This window comes from Suncus etruscus, chromosome 9 (assembly GCF_024139225.1).
Source record: "Suncus etruscus isolate mSunEtr1 chromosome 9, mSunEtr1.pri.cur, whole genome shotgun sequence".
Classification (NCBI taxonomy): Eukaryota; Metazoa; Chordata; class Mammalia; order Eulipotyphla; family Soricidae; genus Suncus; species Suncus etruscus.
The window spans coordinates 73113997-73126906 of NC_064856.1; the positions used below are offsets into that span (position 1 = coordinate 73113997).

At 36.9% G+C, this 12910-nt stretch overlaps 1 pseudogene; it reads right to left on the bottom strand.

The window, feature by feature from the left end:
- Nucleotides 1–7123: 7123 nt before the first annotated feature.
- LOC126018578 (60S ribosomal protein L27a-like) lies at nt 7124–8166 on the bottom strand (annotated as a pseudogene).
- Between the last annotated feature and the right edge of the window lie 4744 nt (nt 8167–12910).

A 12910-nucleotide genomic window follows, 5' to 3' on the forward strand; every position in this document is an offset into this window, starting at 1 on the left:
GCAGTTGCTTCACATATTTTGCTGGCTCTACATTAGGTGCATAGATATTAACCAGGGTTAGTACTTCTTGATCTAATGTTCCTCTGATTAGTAAGTAGTGGCCCTCTTTGTCTCTGATCACTTTCTTGAGGTTGAATGCAATTTGGTCTGAAAAAAGAATGGCTGTCCCTGTTCTTCTTTGTTTTCCAGTGGCCTGAATAATTACTTTCCATCCTTTTATTCTAGGCCCGTGTTTATCCTGTAGTTGTAGGTGTGTTTCTTGCAGACAGCAGAAGTCCGGTTTATTTTTCCTAATCCAGTTCTCTACTACGTGTCTTTTAATTGGAGAGTTTAGTCCATTAACATTTAGGGAGATTATTGACAGAGATGTCTGTTGTGTAGTTGTGTTGATTAGGGTGGCGTTTGTTATAATTGGGGGTTTGGATTGTGTAATTCATCTCTGTGTAGGTCGTTTAGGATCGGCTTTGTTTGCACAAATAGTTCAAGTTCGTTCTTGTTTGAGAATGTATTTAGTCTGCCCTACCATATGAATGATAGTTTTTCTGGGTATTGGACCCTAGGTTGGAAATTTCTTTCATTCATTCGTTTGAATATGTCATTCCACTGTCTTCTTGCTTGAATGATTTCAAATGGGAGATCTTGTTTGATTCTTATGTCCCTTTCTTTGTACTTGAGGATTTTTTTCTCCCTTATTGCTTTAAGGAGTTCATCTTTCTCTTTGTTTTTTGCCATTTGGATTACTATATGTCTTGGTGTTGGTTTATTAGGGTCTATTTTATTAGGGACTCTCTTCACTTCCTTGATTTCCACTGAAGTTTCTTTGCAGAGGGTGGGAAAGTTCTCTACTATTATTTCCTTGACTACTTGTTCTTCCCCTTTCCCTATTTCCTCCCCTTCTGGTATACCCACAATTCTTAGATTGTTTCTTTTGTCCTTGTTCATTAGATACTGGACTTTTCCTTCCAGTGCTTTGCCTTTTATTTCCTTGTTGGTTTCTTGGTCATTTTTTGTTTGCAGTTTTCATTCGAGTTATTCAATATGCTTCTCCAACTCTGTGTTTCTGCTCATAAGGCTTGTTACTTTGTCTTTTAATTCCTTCAATTCTTTTTGTATGGTATCTCTCATGTTCTTTAACATTTCTTCTTTAATTTGGCTGATTTGTTCATCCATATTTACCTTATATTTGGTAGCTAGCGTTTCTTTCATTTCTTTTATCAATTCTTGCATTTCCTTCTTCATGGCTGCCTTTAGGTCTCCTTACCATGGATCTTTGTGTTTTGGTGGACATGGAAACTTGCTAGGGTCTGTCTCTGTATCTGCAGATATTAGGGTTCTCCTTGATTTACCCATATTTCTTTGCTTTTATTGGTGTGGTTTGGAGTGCTGTGCCTTCTAAATTCAGCCTGCTTTGGTCCCCTGTGGCATGGGGATGGGTCCCCTCACTGAGTGTGGGTCTAGAGGGGATTGTTGGGTGAGCTCACTGAGGTTTGGCTCCTCCTGTGCTCTTTATGTGGCCTGAACTGTTGCTTTTCCCTTTTGTTGTCAGCTAGTGCAGGTCCTCTCCTGGGCACAATGGTGGAGGTTGCTGTTGAGCCTAGCTCCTTCGCCCTCCCTCCCCTATCTGGAAGTCAGCCCTCCTTCAGTGGGTCTTGTCAATTTCCTTTTCCTTATTTCTGCCAGCCGGTGAAGTTCTGCTCCTGGCCACAATGGTTGAGAGCGCTATTGAGCCTAGGTCTCTATCCTCCCTCCCGTCTCTGGAAGTGAATGGAGCTCTGCCCCCTCCGAGCCTCAGCAGAAGAAATTCCCATAGTCAAATCCACCCAGTAACTGCCCTCAGCCCTTGGGGAGTCTCAGGTCCACTCCAGGGCTCAGGGGTTAGGCTGCTCTAGGTTAGCCAATGGTCCAGGGGGCAGGCCCATGCTCACCCAGTCTATTGGTCCTAGCCCGTTCCAGCGGCGCAGAGTGGTCAGCTGCAGGGTTCTTCTCACCCAGTCTGCACTCAGCTCAGGGGCACGGGGTGCGTCAGCGAGAAGCCTGTCTCAGGCTCCCACATGGAGAGTGTGGAGGTGCCGGGGAAAAGCACTCACCCGGGTGATCTCTGCTTGGGCTTGGGGTCCCTAGGAGGGGCACGGGGTGCGTCAGCGAGAAGCCTGTCTCAGGCTCCCACGTGGAGTGTGTGGAGGTGCCAAGGAAAAGCATTCATCCCTGTGCTCTTCGCTTGGGCTTGGGGTCCCTAGGAGGGGTGTGGGGTGAGGCGGTGAGAAGCCTGTCTCAGGCTCCCACGTGGAGAGTGTGGAGATGCTGGGGAAAAGCATTCACCCATGTGCTCTCTGCTGGGGCTTGGGGTCCCTAGGATGGGCACGGGGTGCGGCATTGAGAAGCCTGTATCAGGCTCCCATGTGGAAAGTATGCCTAACTTCATTTTTTTAACATGTGGCTGTTCAGTTTATCCAGTGTCATTTGTTAAAGAGGTTCTTGCTCCACTTCATCCACTTAGTTCCTTTGTCATAAATTGCCCAAAAATTGGTTTCTTAGTTATTTCAATATTATTTGCATATATTTTGTTTCTCTAAGTTATGCTTATATCTTGATTTCCATAAATCAGCTGAATGTTTACTTCTGACCTCTCAAGTGTATTTCATTGGTCTAAGTGCTTTAATTTTGTTGATTTATTTTTGCCTTTTGGGTCAAACCCAGTGATGATTGGGGGTTACTCCGATCTCAGAAATCGCTCTCATCTTGGGGGACCATATTTGACTACCAGGATCAAACCACTTTTAGTCCCGGGTTAACACGTGCAAGGCAAAAACCCTACTACTTGTGCCATACTTAGGGCCCCTAAGTGCTTTAGTTTTGTTACCACACTTTTTTTGATTAGTGTGTGTGTATATATATATATGTGTGTGTGTGTGTATATATATGTGTATATATATATATATATATATTTCTTTTTGGGTCATACCTGGTAGCTCTCAGTGGTTACTCCTGGCTCTATACTCAGAAATCGCTCCTGGCAGGCTTGGTGGACCATATGGGATACCGAGATTCTAACCACCATCCTTCTGCATGCAAGGCAAATGCCTTACCTCCATGCAATCCTCCGGCCCCAATTTGTATATATTTCCTTTTTTGTTTGTTTTTTTGGCAACACCTGGTGACTCTCAAGAGTTACTCCTGGTTATGTGCTCAGAAATCCCTCCTGGCTTGGGGGACCATATGGAATGTGAGGGGATCAAACCATGGTCCTTTCTAGGCTAGTTCGAGCAACACAGATGCCTTACCTCTTGCTCCACTGCTCCAACCCCTAATATTTGCTTTTTAAAGTCAGAGGTGCAATTTTAATCAGCTATTTTTTTCTTTTCTGTTTTTTTGGGGGGGCAGGAATTCTTTTGGTACTTTTAGGGGATTATTTTTAAAAAGATTATAGTTCTTATCTAATAGCTTTTAGTCTAATTTATTTTGTTTTCTTCTTTATACTATGTATTCTAACTGTTTCATTAAGGTCTATGATTAATTGAAATATTTTTGTTTTGATATATAAAAAGGTTCATCACATCATAATCATGTCAGTTGTCCCAAGACAGTTTCCTCCATTGAGTTTCCTTTTTACTTTTACTATAGACTTATGTTTTACTTATATTGGTTTGATTTTTGAGCTACACCCGTGGTACTCAGGGCTTACTCCTGATTCTACACTTCAAGAAAACTTTTAGAAGTACTCTGCAGATCACAGGAAAATAAAATCTGGGGGTAAATCAGCTCTGCTACATGAAAAATTAGTAGTCTCTTCTGTTCCCAACCACCAATTGATTTAAGTCCAATTATTTTTTTAAATCCCAATCTATGTTATTTAGATTACATGGATTACAAGAGGCAATAACAGAAAGAAAACATTTATATATTAATACTACTATTACAATTACCTTTTATTGCTACCTTTACTATTATGCAAAAATATTTTTCAACTTAATTTTGAAGAAGTTTAATTTTATTGAAACTTTTGAATTCTTAGCATTTTTTCTGTTTATTTAACTAGCTTTCTCAAACATCCCTTAATATTTTCTGTATGTTTTCTCTCTGTCAACCTCTTATAATTATGCAAATTTTGAATTATACACTTTAGACAACTACATTGTTAGAACATAGGGCTTTGAGGATAGGCAAAACCTCAGGTTATTATTTTAAGACAAAAGCTGTTTGAGGGGCAAGGCAGATGCCTTACCCCTTGCACCACTGCTCTGGCCCCTAATAAGAACATTTCTTATTAGATTATTCCTTTATTATTTTATTTTTTTATTTTTTAATATAATTTTTATTTTGATCATAGTGGCTTACATATTGTTGACAATAATATTTTTGGTACATATTTACATAAAATCAGGGGGGATTCCCATTGCCAAATTGTCCTCCCTACACCTCCGTTTCTGTCCTACCTCCCATTTCCTTTTCCCTCACCCCAGGGCGGCTAAAATGTGTGGTCCCCTCTGTATCTAACCCACTACTTAGTAGTCTTGCACCTGTTTGGTCTTGATGCCTCCCTTATTTCCCCCTCTAACTGGAGGCAGGACTAGCTAGTTCAAGTTGCGTGGTTTTGTTTGAAAAAGAGAAAAGTAATAAACTGGGGTAAGAGTCTAATACCCCAAAAATGGGCGGAGTCCTTCTAAAGGCTCTCATCATCAATTTGGGAGATGGAGAAAAAGAAGGTGAAACACTCCACTAGTACCAAAAGAAGTGTCAGATATCCAGTGAGGGCTCCAGCTATATCGATAAGCACCACAAAGACAGAAAAAACAAACAAACAAACAAAGAAACAAAAAAATACTTATTTTTTTTTCTCTTCCTTTCTTCTCTTTCGTTATGTGCTATGCCATGTTTCTCAATTCAAGACCATGGCGTGATTTTTGTTTGTCTGTTTTTGTTTTTGTTTTTTTTTTATTATTTTATTTTTAACTTTATTATTTTTATTGTAAATATTTAAGCACCATTATTACAAGCATCTTTGTAGTTGGGTTTTAGTCATAAACAGAATACCCCCATTCACCAGTGCAACATTCCCACCACCTATGCCCCCCGCTTCTCCCAACTCTGCCTGTATTTGAGACAGGCATTCTACTTCTCTCATTCTTTACATTGTCATGCTAGCTATTAGTGTAGTTATTTCCCCAACAGTGTTCACCACTCTTGTGAGCTTCAAATTGTGAGCCAGTCCTTCTGGCCCTTCCAATCCTTATCTTATTGTCTCTTATTAAATTAATGTCTTTAATTTTTCTTAAAGCCTATATATGAGTAAGACTATTCTATGTCTATCTCTCTCCCTCTGACTTATTTACATCAGCATAATAGATTCCGTGTACATCCATGTATAGGAAAATTTCATGACTTCATCTCTCCTGACAGCTGCATAATATTCCATTGTGTATATGTACCACAGTTTCCTTAGCCATTCATCTATTGAAGGGTATCTTGGTTGTTTCCAGAGTCTGGCTATTATAAATAGCACTGCAATGAATATAGGTGTGAGGAAGGGATTTTTGTATTACATTTTTGTGTTCCTAAGGTATATCCCCAGGAATAATATAGATGGATCATTTAATTTCCATTTTATTTTTAGTAATATCCATATTGTTTTTCATAAAGGCTGTACTAGACAGCATTCCCACCAACAGTGTTTATGAGTTCCTTTCTCTCCACATCCCCACCAGCACTCACTGTTCTTGTTCTTTGTGATGTATGCCAGTCTCTGTGGTATTAGATGGCACCTCATTTTTGTTTGATTTGAATCTCCCTGATGATTAGTGATGTGGAGCATTTTTCATAAATTCTTAGACTCTTATAACCTTCCACGGTTAAATAAGTATGAGGTGGCATATCTAAACAGCCCCATCACTATTGAGTAAATTAAAATGATGATCAAAAATCTTCCCAAAAACAAAATTCCAGGCTCAGATGGGCTCACTAGTGAATTCAATCAAACTATTCAAGAGGAACTTCTACCAATACTTTTAAGGCTCTTTCATAAAATTGAAGAAACAACAGAAAACATTCAATAAAATCCAAGATCCATTCTTGATAAAAAAAAAAACTCTCTTCAAGATGGGAATGAAAGGAACTTTTCCCAATACAGTCAAGGACTTGTACTACTAGCCAATGGCAAATAATATTATCAATAGAGATAAACTAAAAGCCTTTCCCCTAAAATCTGGTACAAGACAAGTACTCTCACCACTTCTATTCAACATAGTACTAGATGTACTTGCCATAGTGATTAGGCAATAAAAAGTTATCAAGGGCATCCAGATAGGTATGGATTAATTAAGCTCTCACTGTTTGCAGATGACATGATAATATATTTAGAAAACACTAAAGACTCCAACAAAAAGCTTCTAGAAACAATAGATTCATATAACAAAGTGGCAGGATACAAAATTAACACACAAAAGTGAATGGCCTTCTTATATAGCAATAATGACAGAGAAGAAATGGGCATTTAAGAAACAATTCCACATCAGTACCCCACAAGCTCAAATACTTTGGGGTCAACTTAACTAAAGAGGCACAGGACCAATACAAAGAAAAATACAAAAGCCTGCTTCAAGAAATAAGAGAAATGGATACACACACACTGATCATATATTATCAGGTTTAATATCATTAAAAAAGGCAAAACTACCCAAAACATTGTACAGATTTAATGCCATCCCTCTAAAGATACCCATGATAGTCTTCAAAGAAGTTAATAAAATACTCCTGAAATTCATTTAGAACAGTAAACACCCATAAATAGCTAAAGTAATCCTTGGGAAAAGGAATATGAGAGGCATTACTTTCCCCAATTTTAAACTGTATTACAAAGCAATAGTTATCAAAACAGCCTGGTATTGAAATAAAGACAGATCTTCAGATCAGTGGAAGAGGCTTGAGTACTCAAAGAATGTTCTCCAGACATACAATGAACTAATCTTTAATAAAGGGGCAAGAAATCCAAAATGGAGCAAGGAAAGACTCTTCAACAAGTGGTGTTGACACAACTCATTTGCCACTTGCCAAAAAGCGAACTCAGATCCCCATCTAACACCATGCACAAAGATCAGTTGTACCCTTTAATGAAGCTTCCTTTGTAACTTCAAGCTACCAGGGCACATGCCCCTTCCACTCATTTAATCTTTTCAGCTCTTCTGTTGAAGAATTTGGCTTTCAGAGTTGTTTCGGGAGTTTTCCCATGCCCAGAACTTTGTAGTAGCCCGATTGCACCACATCAATGATAGGAGCTGCTCGTCTTGTTTTTGGCAGCATTACCACTATCTTCTCACTGACAAAGGTCCACTGTTTGTCAAGATTGACAGGCAGAAACTTTGATTTCTCTTTATATGATAATGTCTCATAACCACTTTCCCAAAGTAACCTGGATCATTTTGTCAAAGTTGATCCTGTGGTGTTGCACGCCGCTAGCATTACCCTGACTTCCTGGGTGCTCCTGGTGACTGCCTATGAGGCCATGGCCGTGGTTCACGTGGCCCCTAGGTTTTTGGGTCTTCTTCATTCTGGACAGAGCGGCACATGTTGGCTGGAGATACGAAAGAGCTCCTTCAGGCTAATTGTATCTTTCTTCCAATGTTATATTCTTATTTATTTCTAAATTCTTAGTACTCTAATATTTATTTTTAATAACATTTCATTTCTTTTTATTTTGACAAGATTGATTACATATCAGTTTTCTTCCTACTATCCAATACTTACAAACTTTAAGTGACACTATTTATGTACAATATATTTTACTGTGCAATATAAATTAAATGTATAAATATAATATAAATATAAATATACTTATCTATGTTAATTTTTCATATTTAGCACTCGTGTCAATTAGAGCTCTGACGAGGAAAATACAATCTATGATGGATATTTCAAATAATAAGAGGTTAATACTAAACTATATGGTAACACAGTTTTATCATGAATAATTAAAAAAAATCAAGTAGAGTTGATGGTGGTTGAAATAGAAGTGTATCAGAGATTCTGGAAAAGGATAGAGATAGGAGACTGTCAGTTGCTGCTATGCAAGATGGAATCACTGACAGTCCTTATGAGGGGATTACCAATTATATCAGTAGTGTCAAAACTGCCGGACTCTAGCTGTTCCAACCTCACTTTAGTAACTGGCCACATTACCATCCATATAGGCAATATGAACAGAAAATTCTTCTTTCAACTTTCTTCCTGCTTTTAAATCTTATTTGGCAGATTATAAGAAGAAACCAGGTGGAATATTTATCTAAGAAATGTGGTTTTCGGGTGATTGTGGGGGATATGGGTTGCAGAAAGAGAACGGGGAAGGGGGGAGGACAAATTTGGTGGTGGGTATTCCCCTGATTCAATGTTAATATGTACCTAAAATACTAATGTGAAAGATATGTAAGCCACTATGATCAAAATAAAAATTAAAAAAAAAAACAATTGTATTATGAACAATCGTGTAACCATGGTGTTAAAATCAAATAAATTAAAATAAGTAAATAAAAAAAAGAAATGTGGTTTTCACTTTAACAAATTCACAATAAAAAGAAAAATGGACATGTGAAACTGAGGCAATAACAGTACACACTTGAAATTCCTTATTTATATTTTTGTATGATTATTGTACAAAAGTAGGTACAGCTACAATGAAAATTCCATGAACAATCTTTGAGAATCCAATAGTTAATGCTATGTAATCATCTTGCTCAAATCTTTACATTTATCATCAATTAGCATTTATAATTTGATATAAAACATTTATATGCGGGCCCAGAGAGATAGCACAGTGGTGTTTGCCTTGCAAGCAGCTGATCTAGGACCTAAGGTGGTTGGTTCGAATCCTGGTGTCCCATATGGTCCCCGTGCCTGCCAGGAGCTATTTCTGAGCAGACAGCCAGGAGTAACCCCTGAGCACTGCTGGGTGTGGCCCAAAAACCAAAAAAAAAAACCATTTATATGCATATTATTGAGGCTTCTTAAAATTATTTTTTGCTGAAGAAGCAAAATATTTTGTATCTAATGAAGAATTTACTAAATTGAATTAAAATCATCACAAAGAATATGGCAAAAATATTTCTACATTTTTTGGGTATCATTTTATATTGATGTCATCTGAGTCATTTTTTTTAGCTTCCTCAGAGTTACATTCAATTTCTCCCAAGTCTCTGTGCACTGCTAATAGGTATAAAAAAGTAAAGAATGAATATAAGAAGGAAACTCAAGTCATAAATATGCCAACTGCATATAAGAAGCATTAATTATAGCAACTTGTGGATGACAGAAAATGAAAATACCCTTCTAAAATTTGTTTGAGTTTTAAATCTCCTCTTGCACTCTTATTAAAATATTTCTCTGTGTACTTTGGCAAAAGCTTCGTCTCAGTATTCTGAAGGTACCTAGATTTGGAACACCAGACTAAAGACTCCAACCCTCAGTCTCCTCATATATTGTGTTCTCTTGGAAGGTTGCCATTTCTTTTATGGCCTTTGTTGAGAACAAATGGTAGAAGAGAGTGCAACTGAAATTATCCAAGTTTTTATATTCCTCTGGAAATGATTATTTAGGATTTACATTATGCTTCACCAATATCTCAATATATAGAATGACTGATTTATTTAATGTAAGTCAAACATTGGCTCCATGTATAATCCTCATGTATAAAGTTTCTTGAGGGAAATTTTGCTATGTGAAAAAAGAACATGGGATTGAGAGTTAGAAAGGCAGAAGTTTTGGCCTTTCACAAAACATCCGATTTATCACATATAAACTAGAAACTTCCTCACATGTTGTCAGAATTAGAGTATAAAATAAAGGCACAAACAGTATCAAGTCAACCTTTAAGTTTTCTACAAATGTTAGTTTTATTTCTTGATTTTCTAAAATTTTGAAATATGTGCTTCTATTAAAATAGGGATATTTTAGTTGAGGTCTGGAGAGATAATACAGAGGGTAAAATGCTTGCATTGCATGTGGCTAACTGAGGTCGATTTCCTGCATTTCAGATGGTCCCCCAGCACTGCCAGAAGTAATTCCTGAGTACAAAGCCAGTAATAGCCCCTGAGCTTCACCAGGGGTGTCTCAATTCCCAAAGAAAAAAATTATTTTTCAAAATGTCCCAAATTAGTAATATATAAATACAAACACTTCTAGAAAATAGTGACTCTAAAGGTGTGATTTCTATAAACACCAATTTTTTATTTGATTTCTATTTCTTCATCATTCTAAGTCAACTTGTTTTTATACCTAATTATTCATAATATTTTCCAACTCTAAATGTGGAAACTCTACACTTTGAAGAGAGTTTCATATGTTTGCTATTGGTCAAGCTTATGCAGAAGTTATCTCAAAGTTCTGCTTCTATTTTCATATTGAATATGCAGCCATTTCTGATAATTTTTTGTTTTTCTGTTTGAAAATAAAATGTATTATTTCCATTATATCAGGGAGTTGTCTTTTTGATAAAGTATTTAACTAACATACCCCTTAATGAATATTGCCTTGTTTTTGTCTTTAACTCCTTCAACTTTCCTATCTCTTGTCAACTATTCTCTGCCTCTGTTTTGATTATGCTGCTAACTTACTTAGGGTTTCCTCTCCAACTTCTCACCTCTCCCCATGTTCAAAAAATTCTGTGATAATTCAACTGCTCCAAGACATACAACTACCATGAAGTATTAGGCAGTAGGGGAAGAAAATTATAAATTCTCAGAGATATAATAAAAATAAGACAGCTAACAGTACAGAGGCGGGAGGGAGCCATAGCACAGCGGTAGGGCATTTGCTTTGCACGTGGCTGACCCAGGACAGACCTCAGTTTTATCCCTGACATCCCACATAATCCCCCAATCCAGGAGAGATTTCTTAGTGCATAGCCAAGAGTAATCCCTGAACATCACCGAGTGTGCTCCTCCCAAAACAAAACAAAACAACAAAAACAGTACAGAGGTATAAAGGTTGACTCTGTATGTGGCTTCTCCAAATTAGATCCCAGCACTACATGCTTCCTTGAGTACTACCACCAGAAGTGATCCCAAAGCACAAAACCAGGAGTAGCTCCTGGTAACTGCTGAATATGAGTCAATATTTTTTAATGAGAATGGAAATAGAAAATAATATAGGAAGCTATTCTGCAAAAAAAAATTGTCAATTTTCTACATCATCACAGATAAAAAAAATCTATCCATTCTATTTAGTGAGATGAATGAGATTTTTATCTAAAACATTCTGGGCAGACCAAATAGTTGAAAATTAAAGAGCATTTATAAGTCTTCTAGAGATGTGTCTATAAAATTAAAGAATGATTCATTCTCTTCTGTTTAGTCTATGAGTCTCACAACTGGCTTTTCTTTGTTACTTTTTCTCTGACCTCCTCAAAAGAGCACACATATGATTTAAGTGGCATTAGATTACAACATACTTAAAATAATATAACAGTTTAGGAGGAAAAAAAATCAGCTGAAGGTGTAAACCCCCTTCAGGCTAAATAGTTGTGGGATATTTCATCCTCTCATTCTAAATCAATGCTAAGCAAAGCACAGAAATGTTTACCTTTGTCTGATCTCTAATTCCCTAAATTTATGTGGAATCATGCGCAGATGCACTGGAAACCAGCCTGGAAAAGCCTGGCATTTTAATTGATCCCAGAGCTTCTTTCCTCATGCTCCTGCTGTGATGAAGTTGGCTACTTGCTCCAAAGAATCTCCATCCGGTTGCTAAGCCACAGGCAGCTGGCCAATCAAGGTGTCCATATTCTGCAAAGGAAGTAACCAATCAATTTTTTAATTTCCTTTTGTAAATGAATGTGAATCAGGTTGAATTTAAAATCCTATTAGTCAAAAATAAGATGAGTAGTGTGCATTTTAACATTTGTATTAGTCAAATACCTTTAGTCATAAATCCTGGTGATTATCTGAAAACGTATAACAAACAAGTTTGAATCTTGAGTTATTTATTTTTTAATATTTTTATTCTTTCTATATAATTTATTTTCTCAAAAGTTAAGATGTCTCTTAAAAACAAACTTTTATATTAATTTTCTATTGGAGACAATGATGCCTCCTATTTGAATATCATCTGAATTAAGTGTATTATTGTCATTTGACTTGTATTCTTCCTCTAACCATTCATTCATTCATTTTTATTTGCCACAATCCACATCATTTTAACCCAATTTTTGAACCCATGAAAAAGACTAATGTTTTGTACCTAGAGTTCTTGAAAGTTAATTCTTATATCATTATTTCAATAACCCTTTTTTATTTTATATATGTATATATATTTGGTTTTTGGGCCACAACTGGTGGAGCTCAGGGTTTACTCCCGGGTATCTGCTTCGAAATAGCTCCTGGCAGGCACAGGGGACCATATGGGACACCGGGATTGAAACCAACCACCTTAGGTCCTGGATCGGTTGCTTGCAAGACAAGCACCGCTGTGCTATCTTTCCGGCCCCTTTATTTTATGTTTTTAATAACCATATTTCACCAACATGTACCCACCACTAGAACCATAAAATCTTCACATTGAGATTTGAATTCATCATGTCATACTCATACTTTGGCTGACTCCTAATTATTATTTGATTACACAGTCAAGAACCACTTTTTATTGAAAGATTCCTTCATTAGAATTTCTTAGAGCCATATATAATAATTTAATTCAAAATGCTATCAGTTTGTAATAACATTTTTATCATAATTACTTATTTATCTACACATTTATTTTAGTTTCTTTCTAAGTGTGTTTAGTAGGTCTGAGGATGGTATAGGAAATTCATGGTCAACTCTAATAACAAGTCAATAAAAGGGCTAGAAGATATGATGCTACTCCAGACCTGGTGTAATAGCACCACCACAACTATTTAACTGAAGTCCGTCTCTTTTACTATGCAAATAGT